Raw genomic sequence first — 17,411 nt, forward strand, 5'->3', positions numbered from 1 at the left:
ATAAACTCAATATACTTTAGATATTAAACTTTCAATATGCAGCCATGTTTTAGCATTTTTTCTTATTTTCTTACAACTCTTTCTGCCTTGGTTTTGTGAATTTTCATTATTTCACCATTTTACTTTTTTTTTTTTTTTTTTTTTTTTTTTGGTGTGGTGGCAAGGTTTGTTAAAGTGAAAGCGAAAGTAAAGCTTCCACGCAGTGGAAAGGGATCCGGAAGGAAGGGTTGCCCTTTGTGGCTCGGGTGTCTTATGCTTATATCCTGTTATGACACCTCCCCTTTTCCTCTTTCTGTCCTATAGAATTAGCTTATTTTCTATCTGCTTGGGGGTTGGCAGGCCTGACCAGTTAAAAACATCGGGCTGCAGCTAGAGCTTAAACTCCCTATATAAATGGTTGAAGTTTCAATCCCTTAGCTTGCAGCTGTGACTCATTTTGGCTTAGGGGAAAGTCCCCTTTGATTGGTCGAAGTTTTAATTCCTTAGCTTGCAGCTATGACTTATTTTGGCTTAGGGGAAAGTCCCCTTAGGGAAGTCCCTATTGACCCAGGGAATTCAGCCAACTTAACCAGTTGGTCCCTCAGTTCCGCCTCTCAACAGGAAAGCCCAAGTGCTGTTGGGAAGTTGGGCGATGATCATTCTAGCTACTTCCTGCTGAACTGCAGCCTAGAAGGGGCTCTACAGTGGAGGTTTCCTCAGGAGGGGAGTCTTCAGTGTCATGGTGTGAGAACGGGTTGGGGAGTCAGCCTAGGGGTCCTCCATAGTAGGTGCTAGTGGTGGTCATTTGGGGCTCCATTTGTCAAACCATTTTCAGTTTCATGGATTCTATTCTGGAAGAGACAAATTTTACAAGAAGGTTAAAAATGCAGGGTCCAAAGATAAACAACATTACAATAGCCACCAAGGGTCCCAAGAAAGGGAGAAGCCAAGGCATCCATTGGTTGACAATACTCCAAGGTCCTGTTTCTTGGAGTTCTTGTGCCCAGTGCTGTATCCGGTCTTGAAGCTCTTTAACCGTCTCGGTGACAATTCCAGATTGATTAACGAAATAACAGCACTCTTCTCCTAGAAAAAGACAGGTTCCACCTCTTTCGGCTGTTAATAAATCTAAGGCTCTCCGATTTTGAAGGGCTACTGCTGCTAAAGAGTTAAGCTGGCTTTGTAAGGTGACCAGCGAATCTGCGACTCGTTCCATGTCATCATTTAACTCTTGTGATAATTTGTAATAGGATTGGGTGGAAGTGGTAATGCTTCCAATGCCAGTTCCTAGTCCTCCTAGTATCCCAGCCCCGATAATGAGTGGCAGAACAGTCCAGGTAAGCTGAGACACTGGGTTTGACGGATCTTAAAGATCCGTCAAATAAAGGCAAATAAAAATTGAGAGTCAGGATGCAGAGGGATGCAGAAGAAAGCGTCCTTAAGATCTAGGACTGTAAACCGTTCTGCTTCCTCTGGTATCTGGGAGAGTAGAGTATAAGGATTAGGTACAACTGGATACAGAGGAACAACTGCCTCATTGATAATTCTGAGGTCTTGCACTAACCTTCATTGTCCTTTGGGGTTTTGTATGCCTGGAAGAGGAGTATTACATGAACTGTTGCATGGCTTTACTAATCCCTGTGCTTTTAGGTCTTTAATGATCTTTTGTAACCCTTGTTGGGCTTCTGGCCTGAGGGGGTACTGCCTTTAGTAAGGAAAGGAGGTAGGATCCTTTGATTTAACTTGAACTGGACAAGCGTTTTTTGCTAGTCTGTATTGTCCTTCCTCTGCCCAGACTTCAGGATTAACTCCTTCCTCGAGTGGAGGGCAGCAAGCAGGTACTCCTTCTCCTATATTCAAGTATATAACGGCCCCTGCTTTAGCTAATATGTCCTTCCCTAGTAAAGGAGTAGGGCTCTCAGGCATAATAAGAAAAGCATGTGAGAAAAATAAGGTTCCCCAGTCACAACTTCAGGGGTGTGAGAAATACCTAGTGCCTGGCTGTCCTAGGACCCCTTTGATGGTGACAGACCTGGAGGATAGTTGTCTGGGACAGAAGGATAAAACTGAGAAGGCCATACCAGTGTCCAGGAGGAAGTTAGTTTCCTGGCCTTCAATGGTTAAGCTGACCCAGGGCTCTGTGAGGGTGATGGCATGGGCTGACGCCTGCCCTGGGAACCCTCAGTCCTGTTGTTGAACCATCTTGTTAGTGGCCTCTGGCCCAGAGGACCTTCACTCTCGGGGGCAATGTGCCTTCCAGTGATCCCCCTGGCACAAGGGACATGGATGAGGGGCGGCTTATTTTTGTTTGGGCAGTCCTTTTTGAAGTGTCCCTGTAAGCCGCACTGATAACAAGCCCTCTTAGGTGGGTTGTCTGCCCAGCCCTTCCTTCTTTCAGAGCCACCAAAGTTTGTCTGCCTGAAGGTCGTGACTAAGACAGCGGCCTTTTTCTTATCTCATCTGTCTCGTTCAGCCTACTCCTCCTCATCCCTAATATAAAACACCGAAGTTACCAAATTCAGTAGTTTCCAAATTTTGCTGGGGGCCCAGGGCAGACTTTTGAAGTTTTTTTCTTATGTCTTCAGCTAACCGAGTGATAAACTTATCCTTTAAAATTAGTTGGACTTCAATAGAGTCAGGTGACAAAAGGTATGCTTTCTTAATGCCTCCCTTAACCTCTCTAAAAATGTCGTAGGGTTTTCTTTCTTTCCCTGAGTTATGGTGGACATCATTGAGCAATTCATTGACTTTTTTCTGGTCTTTCTTAATCCCTCTAGTATACGAGTCAGTAAATGCCCGCAACTCCGGTCTCCTTGCTCCGAATTGAGGTTCCAATGGGGATCCACACTGGGAACTGCCTGTTGGCCTGTGGGGAATTGTTTCCTTTCTTCTGATGTCATTTTATCATTTACCTGGCTTAGGTACCAGAGATCCCCAAACTCCCGGGCCGCAGCTGAGGCGGCCTCTTTTTCGTTGGGAGTTAATGTTTGACCTAACAACAATATAATATCTCTCCATGCTAAATCAAAAGATTGTCCTAATTCCTGTAAGACGTCTATGTATCCATCAGGATTATCTGAGAATTTTCCTAGGTCCAGTTTGATCATTTTCACCATTTTATATTTTTATATAATCCTACCCATTATTACTTTATAATTTGAATTTCTTCTATTCTCTAAGTCATAAAAAGAAATTTCTGATTTATTAATTACAGTTAGAAAATGTATTCTATTTAAGTTTTTGTAGTGTGATTTGTAACTCTCTGATACACATGCACAGAAAGTTTAAAAATCCCTCACCTGTGTGGAATGTGAGGCTGTACGTTAAGAACTGAGTGCTAAGAGCCTTTTTGCTCTTTTTCTAAGTCAGTTGTTCTCAATGAGTGATCCCAGATAGCAGTATCTAGGAACTTGTTAGAAATATAAATTCTCAGGCTCCTGTTCCACTCCTACTGAATCAGAAACTCTTGAGAGTAGGGCCGAGTAATCGATGTTTTTTGCTTTGTTTTGTTTTTCTTTTTTGTAGCGACAGGGTTTTGCCGTGTTGCCCAGGCTGGTCTCAAGTCATCCTTCCACCTTGACTCCCCAAAGTGCTGAGATTACAAGTGTGAGCCACTGGCCCAGACAGTAATCAATGTTTTTACAAGCCCTCCAGGTGATTCTGATGCATGCTAAAGTTTGCATACGCGGGTACAAACTCAAAAGCCAGGATGACACTCACTTCTAACTTTTAATTAATTGGTGGGAGACATCATCTGCCTTTGCTAGGCAATCCCCTTAGGGCCCACAGAGCATCATTTATTCCGTTTATCAAAATGCGTAACAACAATGTCCCTCCATCCCCACCCCTTATCAGTGTAGCCAATTATAATATATGCCCATGCCTGCAATTTATAGTCTTGCTTGTAGCTACCCTCCACTGGAAACCCCACTACTACTTCATACTTGTTAAAGTTTGCAGGAAGATATTCTTCCGGTTACCCTCCCAGGTTATTAGCTTTAAGATATTATGTGTATTTTTATTTTTGCTTTCAGGGAATTTCTCAGCTATGCTTTCTGATTATTTCTTACTCTCTTGTGTCTATCCCTTGTGGCTTCATTGCTGATCTTTTTTCTTCTCCCAAGGTCAGTTTTGAAACACCTTTTTTTTTTTTTTTGAGACAGAGTTTCACTGTTGTTGCCCAGGCTGGAGTGCAATGGCATGATCTCAACCTTGGCCTCCCAGATTCAAGCGATTCTCCTGCCTCAGCCTCCCGGGTAGCTGGGATTACAGGCGTACACCAGCACGCCTGGCTAATTTTATATCTTTAGTAGAGATGGGGTTTCTCCATGTTGGTCAGGCTGCTCTTGAACTCTCGACCTCAGGTGATCCACCCGCCTCAACCTCCCAAAGTGCTGGGATTACAGGCATGAGCCACTATGTCCGACCTTGAAACACCTTTCAATAGTAAATCTAAGATTAGCAAAAGACAACACTCTTAAAATGTTAAACTTTATCAGGAAAATTTCAGAAATTTTCAGGAAAATAAATAGAAAATGTCAATGTTGCTAAGTAGGAATGCCTTTAGCTCTACAAGAGAACTTGTGAAGGTCAGGGTGTTTTTAGGGTCACAGGAAGGAGTCCAGGTTATGGTTCTACCTCTAGATAGCCACAAAGTGGATTTTATCAGTTTACCCATAGTTGATCAGGCCCCTGAAAACCCAATCAATATTGCTGAGCTTCAAACGCACCAATGCTATCTGGGACAATCTTCTGTGACTCTCCTTTCTTTGATCCCTTTCACATCTACTCCCATCTCTGGAGGCTCACTTTGTCAGTAATAGCATTCCTGCTACTTCTGGTCTAAATAGATGCCACTCACCCGAACTCAACTGGCCTTTGTAATATGAGATGGATGCAATGAAATAGCAATTATATTCCCATCAGGCCCTGCACCAGCTCCATCACCTTATGTATGGAGAGGACTTTACCAAAAGAGTGATCCTGAGAACCAGGAGCTACCTTTAGAATGCCCCACAATGCATCACAAATATTGACTGGGAGAGCCCAAGGGTATCTCAAAACTGCCTTACTGAGCAGAAAACTGCCTTGAAAGCAAAAGCACCTATCTGTAGGCGGGACAAGCATGTTCATATTCCATGTCTCTAGCAACCGATGAAGTTAAGCTGTAGACATCCCAATGCCTTTTGCAGCCAGGCTTCAGGCCTCTTAACACCTTTTCGCAACACTCTGCTATTCTAATCCTCTCAAAGCCAATGGCTTTCCCATTGTAGACCTCCTTAAGTAGAATCCCACTTGCCCATGTTCCCTTTGTATGCAACCCACACAAGGAGCCTCTGGTGGGCCGGGCGTGGTGGCTTATGCCTGTAATCCCAGCACTTTGGGAGGCCGAGGTGGGCAGATCACGAGGTCAAGAGATCGAGACCATCCTGGCCCATATGGTGAAACCCCATCTCTACTAAAATACAAAAATTAGCTGAGCATGGTGGCATGCACCTCTAATCCCAGCTACTTGGGAGGCTGAGGCAGGAGAATCGCTTGAACTCAGGAGGAGGAGGTTGCAGGGAGCCGAGATTGTGCCACTGCACTCTGGCCTGGCAACAGAGCAAGACTCCGTCAAAAAAGAAAAAAGAAAAAAGAAAAAAGCCTCTGGTGTCATCCCAGATTTATAGGAGATTGCAGTGCACATTTACCACACACCTCAGTTCTAAAGCCATAGGTCTATGGAAGCATTGAAAGATGTAGGTGTTCTATAGAGCCTGCACTTGAAAAACAGGGCACACTAGGGCAAGTCAACTCTGGAAAAATAGCCACCTCAGTAAATAATTTGCAGAAGTGAGGACAGAGCCATTGCACAGACAGACCCTGCTCCTTGGATCATCTGTGGAGGTTTCAGGATAATCTTAACTCCCAAAACATTTTAAGGTAATTTAGTACAATTTCCTAGCCTCCTCATATAGCTATAAATTATCAATATTTGTATGAGGGGGATGCAGAAATGCATTATTTCATGTTTGAGATGTGGCAAGCCCCTGTCTATGGATTGCATAGAACTTCTGAATTTCACCTGGTCTGAGGGTCCCACAGAGAACTTAATTAACTTGTCACTCAGCAGCTCACTCAGGGATGGGTCCAGGTAACTAGAGCCACCAGAGCGGGGTTGCTGTCTCAGCTACCATCTTGGAAAGTACCACCAGTCTGATTCAGATACAAGTGGATTCTGAGAGTTCTCAGGGATGAAGTTCATAACCGTGAACATATCAGCACCCATCTAAATTAAGCCTACATGCCGGCCATCTCAGGCCTCTCCGGCAAGGTTAAAGATGTAGGCATTCATGTGATGTTTTCTATATACCACAGAATGCCGTCTTATTAACTTATAGTGGTGGCTATACTTTTCTGGTGGCTGGAAGTGACTTCTTTCCAGGGAACCTATGTAGTACATTGAGAATTTGGACATTCAGATCAGTGGTCAAAAGGTTGCTTGGTGGGCAAATAATCAGAGTTTACAGCTTAGATAGTCTTCAAGGATTTCATTTATCCTATGAAAGCCTACGGAAGCCATCCCTACTATGTAGAAAAAAGAATGATGAGAATGTTTGTGCCCACTAAATGTAGTGTTTTTTTTTCTCTCTCTCTCCCTTTCCCCTGCACACCCCTATCTTTGGAATGTATTGGATTGGATAAATACTAACATATTGTTACTATTCATTTGCCTTTCCTATATGGTAGAATAATTCCAATAGTAATGAAATATTAATTGATTGGAATTAATAATGCTTATGTTATTAACAGTCTTATTCCATTTATATTAATTTATTCATTCTTGTAGCAAGTATTTATTGAACTTTTTCTATGTGTCAGGTACTATTCTAGGCAATGGGGATATGGCATGGAAAAAGCAAGAAAGATTTCTTCACCCTTGAGGGCTTACGTCTTGTCTCCTATATTTTCCAGAATGCACGCTGTTCACTTTAATTGAATCTGGGTTTTTGCCAGCACATCACAGAATGAGGTTAGGTATCATTCTTTGAGAATGACTATCCTGGGTTTGAGATCATCTATATATGGACCATACCCATGAAAATGAAATATAGCTTATTTTGGCAATGACCACTATTATCTGGCATTAATATAGCATTTTCTAATTAAAGAATCATTTCGCTTTGGCAGCAAACAGCAATCAATAAACAAGAGATTATCAGTGACATATAGGCGAATGTGGCAGAATTCATATCAGGCTAGGTTTTGTTTTTGTTTTTGTTTTTCAGTGATACATAAGAGGCACAACACTTAAATTTAAGGGAATACTGGATTTTTAAATGTGATCTGATGGCATTTGGAAATTCTTCCCTGAAAATGCATATTCTTGAAATAAATGTATACCTCCCATTGTATATGCATTTTATGAGCGTGAATAAAAAGAAAATAATGATTCTATAATTTTATGCAAGACCCAGAATTTTTCTTCACCGTAAACAAGATGTCCTTATTAAACAAGCAGTACATGTTACCTGAGCACTATTCTGTTAACACATGCTCTGTCTTTGTAATAATATCATATCTGCATCAGGATTGTGACTGATGCTGTTGGTTCCCTTCCCAACAACATTTCTTGCATCATTCCTTGCAAGCAGAATCATTATTTTCTTTGAGTGGTTTAAGGAGCAAGACCTCCTTCTGAACCCAGAAGATGAATCATGATTAGTCTATGATTACATCTTCCTTTCCAGTGATTGGCAGGCATGAATATTTGATGTATTCTGGCCAATGAGGGATGAGAAGGAATTCTCCTGGGGGCTTATGGGAAGGGCTTTTTCACTCATAAAAAGAGACAAAGAGAAAGCAACTTTTTTCCTGCCTCTGGACATTATGGATTGAGGATAGGATGGTTGAAGTTGCTGTCTTGCAACTGTGAGGGGACAGACCTAAGAACAAAAACTGAAACCATACAAATGTTGACAGAGCACAAAAATGCAAAGAACGTGAGTCCTTGATGTTCTTTAGCCACTGAATTAACCATCTTGGAATCACTCTAAACTTATTTTATAATAAGTTCATATTATTATATTATATATTATATATATTTATATAATAAAAAATTATATAATAAAATTATATTATTCTTTTATATAATAAAACCTTTATAATTTAAGTCACTGGTCTCCAAAATGGAAGAAAGAAAACAACAAAATCCATTCCTTTCTATGTGTTAACACCTCGTTTTTTAAAAGCATATTAAAAATACCAATTGAAATCTGTACCTCCACTTAGTCTATTATTTGTCAGAAAGCTGTGTCTCCAGACATACCCAGGAGACAGGAGTGGGAGTTTCATAAGCATAATGGTACTTTTGACATATTATAATTTACATATGCCCAATTAAGTGGGCTCAAAGATTATATTTTCTTAAATAATATAATTTTCAAAATTTAGGAGAGTATTTTTTAAAGGATGTTTGGAAATGTTTTCATTACTATGTATTTTATTGCTAAAAGTATGTCATTGTGTCATCATGCATAAGACCACAAATTTATCTGACTTTTCAAAAATCTTTCTAACAGAATATTGCAGTGGGTTTTGGGCAAATATGTTAAAAATAAAATCTAACCTTCCAATAATAATTTTCGAGATCAACGTTTTTCATTCGGGGAGTTGGTAATATAGTGACCAGTTCCACAATTTGTGGATGGGACTGACATACTCTTTCTACCCTCCCTTCAACCCCTGGTCATCACTAATCTCTTTACTGTCTCCATAGTTTTGTCTCTTTCAGAATGTCATATAGTTAGAATCATACAGTATGTGGCGTTTTAAGATTGACTTTTTTCACTTAGCAATATGCATTTAAGTTTCTCTGTGTCTTTTCGTGGCTTGGTGGTTCATTTCTTTCTAGCTCATTTCTTTTTATTGTTGAATAATATTCCATTTATTCATTCACCTATTGAAAGACATTTTGGTTACTTCCAAGATTTACTTCCAGCAATTATTAATAAAGCTGTCATAAACATTTGTAAGCAGGTTTTTATGTGTTTTTATTACCATTTGGGTAAATACCATTCTTTAGAAATGACAGCCAGTTATGAACTTCTTTCATTTAGATCTATGAATATTTGCAAAGGATTTTTTTATTCTGACAGCCACCAAAACCTAGCACAAAAACAAATTTAGGCTCTCAGATTGTTTAATTTTGAAATATTTTTCAAGTTTCAAAAATAATAAAGCAGAGTACCCCTGCTAAAAATGTCAGTAATAAGTATAAAACCTGGAACTATTTTTAAAGTTTATTTATATTTGTTTATTTATATTGTTAAAATTGTATTTTTATGTACATTTATAAAATGTACATAACATATTGATACAGGTAATGTGTATACTTTATATATAAATAAATAAATACATACTTTTTTTTTTTTTTTTTGAGACGGAGTCTCGTTCTGTTGCCCAGGCTGGAGTGCAGTGGCGCGATCTTGGCTTACTGCAACCTCGGCCTCCCAGGCTTATGCCATTCTCCTGCCTCAGCCTCCTGAGTAACTGGGACTACAGGCGCCCGCCACCACGCCCGGCTATTTTTTTTGTATTTTTAGTAGAGACGGGGTTTCACTGTGTTTGCCAGGATGGTCTCGATCTCCTGACCTCGCGATCCGCCCACCTGGGTCTTCCAAAGTGCTGGGATTACAGGTGTGAGCCACCGTGCCGGGTCAAGTACATACTTTTATATAAATTGTTGAGTGCATTCTCAAACAATTTTTCTTTTACTGTTAGGTGTGTACAATCAAGAAAACATACATGCCAGCCACAGTGGTGCCCAGCATTTTGAAAGACCAAGTGGGAGGATCGCTTGAGGCCAGGAATTCAAAATTAGCCCTGGCAACATAGCAAGAGCCCATCTCTACAAAAATCTTTAAAAATAGCTGGGTATGGTGATGTGGGCCTGTAGTTCCAGCTACTGGGGAGACTGAGGTGGGACCATCCCTTGAGCTCCGGAGTTTGAGGTTGCTGTAAGCTATGATTGTACCACCGCACACTCCAGCCTGGGGGACAGAGGCGGTTCCTGTCTTGAAAAACAAACAAAAAACCACACATATATTTTAAGTGAGTTTTCTATTACTTGTAGCCAAAATATCCTTATATAGTGCCTTACTTAGAAATGGCTTTCACATACACTTTCAAAAAATAATAGACTATTTTTGATAATAGTTTTAGGTTTACAGGAAATTGAACAGAAAATACAGAGTTTCCATATACACTTCCCACCCAACTCCCATTTTCCTTTATTATTAATGTTTTGCAATAGTGTGGCACATTTGTTACAACTGATTAACCAATATGAACTAAAACCTGAAATTTATTAGAATTTACTCTTAGTCTTGTACATTCGTGGGTTTTGACAAATGTATAATGACACGTGTCCAACCACCCTTACAGTACACCCTTACAGCACAGAGCCTAAAACTCCTCTCTGCTCCATCTACTCATTTTACCCTCCCTTCAACCCCTGGCCATCACTAATCGTTTTACTGTCTCTGTAGTTTTGCTTCTTCCAGAATGTCATATAGTTGGAATCATACAGTATGTAGCACTATAAGACTGTTCACTTAGCAATATGCGTTGAAGTTTCTCCACGTCTTTTCACGGCTTGATAGTTCATTTCTTTTTATCGTTGAATAATATTCCATTCATTCATTCACCTGTTGAAAGACATCTTGGTTACTTCCACGTTTTGGCAATTATTAATAAAGCTTCTATAAACATGTGTAAGCAGGTTTGTTGTGTTTTCAACTCATTTGGGTAAACACCAAGGAGCATGACTGCAGGATTATATGGTAAGAGTATGTTTAGTGTTGTAAGAAACTGTCAAACCATCTTCCATTTTGCATTTTCACCAGCAATGAATGAGAGTTCCTGTTGCTCTACCTTCTTTCCAGCACGTGGTCATCAGGGTTTTGGATTTCTGCCAGTCTAATAGGCTGAAATTCTTGTAGGCCATATGTAGTATTGTTTTCATTTGCATTCCCCTGATTATGTAATGTTGAACTTCCTTTCACATGCTCATTTATTACCTATGTATCTTCTTTGCTGAGATGTCTAGATGTTTTGCTCATTTTTTCACTGGGTCCTTTGTTTTGTTATTGTTAAGTTTTACAGTTATTTGTATATTTTGGATGCTACATCTGTATCAGGTATACGTTTTGTAAATACTTCCTCCCAGTTTGAGGCTCATCTGTCATTCTCTTAACAGTGTCTTTCGCAGAGCAAAATTTTTTAAGTTGAATGTGTTGGGAAAAAGCTGAGTGTTGGGAGGGGAAACTGAGGCAGGGCTTGCATAATGTCATCTGGAATGTGTCTAGACTTGCTGGCTCCTTGTTTCTAGCCCTCCTAGGCTCCTAGTCTCCTATTCCCATTATCTCAAGTAGCAGAACATGTTCCATGTAAATACTAAACCATCACAGCTGTAAATCATGTGCTTAATGCAACGTGCCCTTTTGACCTCCAAATTCTCACCACCTCTTTCTTTGTTGGATTACCAATAAATAGCGTGGGCTCCCAGCGCTCGGGGTCTTTGCAGCCTTCATACACTAGTGATGGCCCCCTGGTGTCCCACCTTTCTCTCTCAAGCTGTCTTTTTGTCAATCCTTTGACTCTGCCAGACTTTGTCACCCCCACAACCTGGTGCTGGGTCTGATCACCCCAACAGAATGAAACTCCTCTTACCAACGTTTTCCTTCATTGATCTTGCTTTGCTGTTGTATCTAAAAAGTCATCCCCAGAGCAGAGATCATCTAGATTTTACGTATGATATCTCCTGGGAGTTTCATAGTTTCATATTTTACAGGTAAGTCTATGATCCATTTTGAGTCAATTTTTGTGGAAGATAAAGGCCTATGTCAGGATTTATACTTTTACATGTTGATGTACCTGTGTCCTAGCACCATTTGTTAAAAAACAACTATCCTTTCTCCATTGAATTGCCTTTGCTCCTTTGCCAAAGATCAGTTAACTGTATTTGTATGGGTTTATTTCTGACCCCTCTCTCGTGTTCTATTGATCTATTTGCCTGTTCTTTTGCCAATACTACACTGTCTTAATAACTGTAGTTGTACAGTATGTCTTGAAGCTGGGTACTTTCAGTCCTCCAAGTTTGTTTCTCAGTATTGTATTGGCTATTCTGTGAGATTTTGTTGTTTGTTTTGCCTCCCCCTATAAACTTTGTAGTTTTTGTTTTTATTTATTTATTTTTTTTGATGGAATCTTGTTCTCTCGCCCAAACTGGAGTGCAGGGTGCAGTGGTGCGATCTCGGCTCACTGCAACCTCCTTCTCCCAGGTTCAAGCAGTTCTCCTGCCTCAACCTCCCGAGTAGCTGGGATTACAGGCACCCGCCACTTCGCTTGGCTAATTTTTGTATTTTTAGTAGAGATAGGGTTTCGACATGTTGGCCAGGCTGATCTTGAACTCCTGACCTCAGGTGATCCACCCACCTCAGCCTCCCAAAGTGCTGCTATTACAGGCATGAGCCACTGTGCATGGCCCCTATAAACTTTAGAATCGAATTATAGATATCTCATATGCACTGTTTGAAATTCACAACTCTGTCACAGTGGTATGGCAAAAGTCATTTAATTTACCCATTCACAGGTGAGCTGAGGCCCAATGCAGTTAAGAATTTGTCCAATGTCATGAAGAGACTCAAATTCAGGTCTCCACTGCCAAGCCCCCGGCATTTTTCTTTCCACTGTATCTCCAGACAGAACAATCAAACATGTCTATGTATTGGCTCCAGCTGATTGCCTCATATACCTGGCCTGTATGCAAAACAGAACCCAGTATTTATCAGAAACACAGATCTACTGCACAGCAACCTGCCTGTAAAACTACCAACAGTTCAGAGTGACTGGGAAACTGACAGCTTGTGGTGTTCAGAGGGCAGAGAATGAGGAAGCTGGCAGCTCCACATGCCAGAAATGAGAACGGTCAAGCTGTTAAGATGTGGCTGCCTGAACTGTCCTTCAAAAACCAAACGGCTCACTGGAACTATCATCAAGATACTAAGACACCAAGTAAATTGTCTGTGCTAAAATACAGCTATCCCTTGATCTTAAATCCCTTGCTATTTCACAAGTACATATCTAAAGCTGAGTGGAAAATTATTCTCTTGTATCATGTATGATACGTGACACTTCTTCCCAAACTGAATCTAAAAAAATCTATTTTTCTATATATTTTTTGTTAGAGAAATAATACCAGTTTTAGGAAAATTAAAAATGCAGAAAACTATAAGAATAAAACCAAAATCATATATTTGTATCACACTAAGATAATCACCATTACAAATTTAGTGTTTTCCTTTTAGTATTTGTTCCATGCTTATATCTAGTATCTGAGGATTGTTCTTTTTAATTAATTTTAATTATTTCACTTGGCCCACTGTATTGGGATGTGTGTATATCTGAATGTTTTGTTACGGTATCATAGGCATTTCTTATGACATTGCATATTTTCATGATGACTTTCAATGGTTGCATTATATTCTATCATATGGCTCAATAATTAATAATTCTGCTACAGTTAGAAAATTTGCTACTCAAAGCACAGTCTTGTACATGTCTTCATTTATATCTCTGATCTCAAAATTGTCCTTCTTAAGTAAGGCTTTTTGTCTTAGGGGGCAGCCCTCTTCAAAGATTTTGTTGTCAGTTTTGTCAAAACATGTGTGTTTTCAACACATTAATGCCATATTTTTCCCACTGTCTTCACATCTGAAAACAATGTAAGATACTTATCTTGTCTCTTTTCCATCAGTTTGTTTGTTTTTACCCTCCTGGTAGCTCTCAACCAGATACAAATATCTTTTTTAAAAGTTAAGATAGAGATGTGGGACAGTGACCTTTAAAATGGAGATCCTCAAATGAAAACTAAACCAAGTGACTGTCAAAAAAAAAAAAAAAAAAACAAACAAAAAACCATACAGATTTGTCATTAATAAGGACCTGCCAGACAGAACTTGCCAATGGTTTCAATGCTTCTGTGCATAAGAATTACTGAGATGGCCTGAAAAACTTTCTCTTCCAATTTCAATGAGTTGAATTTTCTCACTTTTGAAATGTGTAAATATAAACATGATAAAATGATAATGAAATGGGAAAAAATTCAACTTCTTTTTCTCTTCCTCCCTCTTCTGAGAATATATAAGGCTGATGGCTGAACTCTTTCTTTTGCCATCTTAATTACCTTTTTCTGTCCAGTTTATCAAATATGCTGTGCAGTCATTTGTATTGAGTTATTGAAATCATCTAAGGCACTACACCAACTATATTTTTAAAGCAATGTTTAAACCATATATATAAAGTGTCTTAAGGTAGACTGGGTAATTGATTGACTACTTGTATAATTTTAGAGTCACCAAAAAGCACGTCAACCTTAATATACTTTCCCACAGTCCCAGTTACTTCCATATTATGTGACCTTTATTACAAGAAAGGAATACTATAGGCTAAAATTGCTTGTAGATATATGCAAAAATGCTCAGCAAAATATTAACAAATGAAACCAGCAACATAAAGAATAACAAAATGGAGTGTATTCTAGGAATACAAGAATAGTTTAGCATTTGAAATCAATAAGTATAATTCATTATATTAACAGAATAAAGAAGCAATACAATATGAACATCTCAGTAGATGAAGGAAAAGCAATTAGCAAAATTCAATATCCATTTATGACAAAAAATATCAGCGAACTGGAAATGGAAGAAAACTTCCTCAATCTCATGAAAGGCATCTATTAAAAAATCTATAGTTAACATTAAATTAAACTCTGAACATCCTCCCACTAACATTGGAAATAGGGAAAGATGTCTGTTCTCCTCATTTCTACTCAGCATTATGCCAAAAGTCCTAACCAGTGCAAAAAGACAAGAAGAAGAAAGAAAAGACATAAAGGTTGGAAAAGAAGAAGTAAAACATTCTTTATTTGAAGACCATATTATTTTTTATGTAGAAAGTTCTAAGAAATTGAAACAAAACTAATAGAACTAAAACATAAGTTTAGCAAGATCTCAGGATATGAGGTCAACATGCAAAAATCAATTGCACAATATTTCTATATACTAACAGCAAACAATGGGAAACATGTTTATCCATTTGTAATTGTGTCAAAAATAAAATGCTCAGGAATAAATCTGACAAAAGACATGCAAAATATGTTGAACTACAAAACATGGGCTGGGCGTGGTGGCTCACGCCTGTAATCCCAGCACTTTGGGAGGCTGAGGCAGGAGGATCACTTGAACTCGGGAGTTGTAGACTAGCCTGGGAAACATGACGAAATCCCGAGTCTTCCAAAAATACAAAAAAATTAGCCAGGCGTGGTGGTGTGCACCTGTGGTCCCAGCTACATGGGAGGCTGAGTTGGAAGGACCACTTGAGTCTGGGAGGTGGAGGTTGCAGTGAGCTGAGAATATACCACTGCCCCCCAGCCTGGGTGATGGGTGAGAGCCTGCCAAAAAAAAAAAAAAAAAAAAAGGGGGGGGAGAAAAGAAAAAAGTACAAAACATTACTGAGTAAAAATTTAAAATACCTAAATAAATGCAGAGATATACCATTTTCATGGAAAAGAAGGCTCAATATTGCTAAAATGTCAGTTCTTCCCCTATTGATTTATGGAGCCAATACAACGCCAGTGATAATACCTATACCTATAAGGTATACCTTATACCTATATAAGTATAGGTCAATCGTTTTTTTGTTTGTTTGTTTTTTTTTTGAGACAGAGTCTTGCTCTGTTGCCCAGGTTGGAGTGCGGTGGCACAATCTCAGCTCCCTGCAACCTCCTTCCACCTCCTGTGTTCAAGAGATTTTCCCACCACAGCCTCCCAGTAGCTGGGATTACAGGCATGTACCACCACGCCCAGCTAATTTTTTGTATTGGTCAATTGATTTTAAACAAAGATGCCCAATAAATTCAGTGAAAAAAGGGAAGTTTATTCAACAAATGGTGCTGGAACAATTGAACACACACGCACAAATATATATATTTGAATATTTGAACATATATGTGTGTGTATATATATATAAATGTATAGACACATATATGGAAAGATAAACCTTGGCCCCATCTTATACCCTACAAAAAATTAATTTGAGGTAAGTTATATACCCTAATATAAGAGCTAAAAGGATTACACTTTTAGTAGAAAACACAGAGTAATATTATAAGCTAAAAAAATCCTAAGCTCCCTAACTGACTGAACAGACCCCCCCTTAGCCAAGGGGACCCCAGAGAAACCTACAAATCTGAGTTCGTGGTTATGATGGGAAGGGAGGTCAGTCACGCCTCATTATACGCTCTCCCTTTTGGAGCTTAGGCACAAATGACCAACATTAATGTTAAAATAGAAATCATAAGACTGACAAAACAGGCTTTTTGTGGCAATAGAATACCAAATTATAAACAAAACCTAAGTCTATGCAAGGCTCGGGTTAAGTCACACCCTATGAACCATAAAATCCCATTAATGTGTGTGTGCATGTGTGTGTTTTAAGTAACCCGGTGTAATGTGACTTACTGACCAATAAGACTCTGGTATAGCATCACATGACAGATAGCAGACTGTGTATCTTAAGCTTTTTTTTTTTCTACTGCAAGTCTTTAGACAAAGCTTCACTCTTTCAAACCAATTGCTCACTAAAGAATACCTAAAACCCACCTATGACTTTAAGCCCCTACTTTGAGATGTCCCACCTTTGTGGGTCAAACCAATATATACATTCCATGTATTGATTTATGATTTTACCTGCAATTTCTGTCTCCCTGAAATGTATACAGCCAAACTATAACTCGATTGCCTTGGGCTCGCTTTTTCAGGACCTCTTGAGACTCTGTATTCCTGAGCTGCAGTCACTCATATTGGCTTATAACGAACCTCTTTAAAACATTTTACAGAGTTTAACTATATTCTGTTAATATCTTGTGATACTATAAAATATATATATGGCCTCTGTCCTGGTTTCCTGACACATCTCTCTGAAAACGCTTGGAATCTCCAAAGTGATGTGTTTCTTTAAAATATGCTAATAAGATGACTGTTGGGTGGGGGCTCCTGAAGAGATGGGACTGGTTGCCAGAGGAACCAATCACATGAGTAGGTGTTGGAACTTTCAGCCCCACCCCCAATCTCCAGGAAGGAGGGGCTGAAGATTGAGTTAATCACCAATGGCCAATAATTTAATCAATCATGTCTCTGTAGTGAAGTCACTATAAAACCCTAAAAGACAGGGTTCAGAGAGCTTCCAGGTTGCTGAATACAGCCACGTGCAGGGAGGGTGGTGTACCACAACTCCTGAAGGAAAGAAAAAACTGAAGAAAAATTTTTTTAAAAATTGGCAGCCCAAGATGGCTGCAGGTTGGATATACATTTAATAACTGTGGATGG

General features: G+C 39.3%; 1 long non-coding RNA gene across 1 annotated transcript; it reads right to left on the minus strand.

The window, feature by feature from the left end:
• Positions 1-10,087: 10,087 nt before the first annotated feature.
• LOC139357373 (uncharacterized) lies at positions 10,088-16,995 on the minus strand. Its single transcript, XR_011610360.1, has 3 exons — positions 16,773-16,995; positions 12,607-12,783; positions 10,088-10,670 (listed from the first exon to the last, which is right to left on the minus strand). It is a non-coding gene; the product is annotated as an uncharacterized lncRNA (long non-coding RNA).
• Between the last annotated feature and the right edge of the window lie 416 nt (positions 16,996-17,411).

The sequence above is a fragment of the Macaca nemestrina genome, chromosome 12 (genome assembly GCF_043159975.1).
Source record: "Macaca nemestrina isolate mMacNem1 chromosome 12, mMacNem.hap1, whole genome shotgun sequence".
In the NCBI taxonomy this organism is placed as follows: domain Eukaryota; kingdom Metazoa; phylum Chordata; class Mammalia; order Primates; family Cercopithecidae; genus Macaca; species Macaca nemestrina.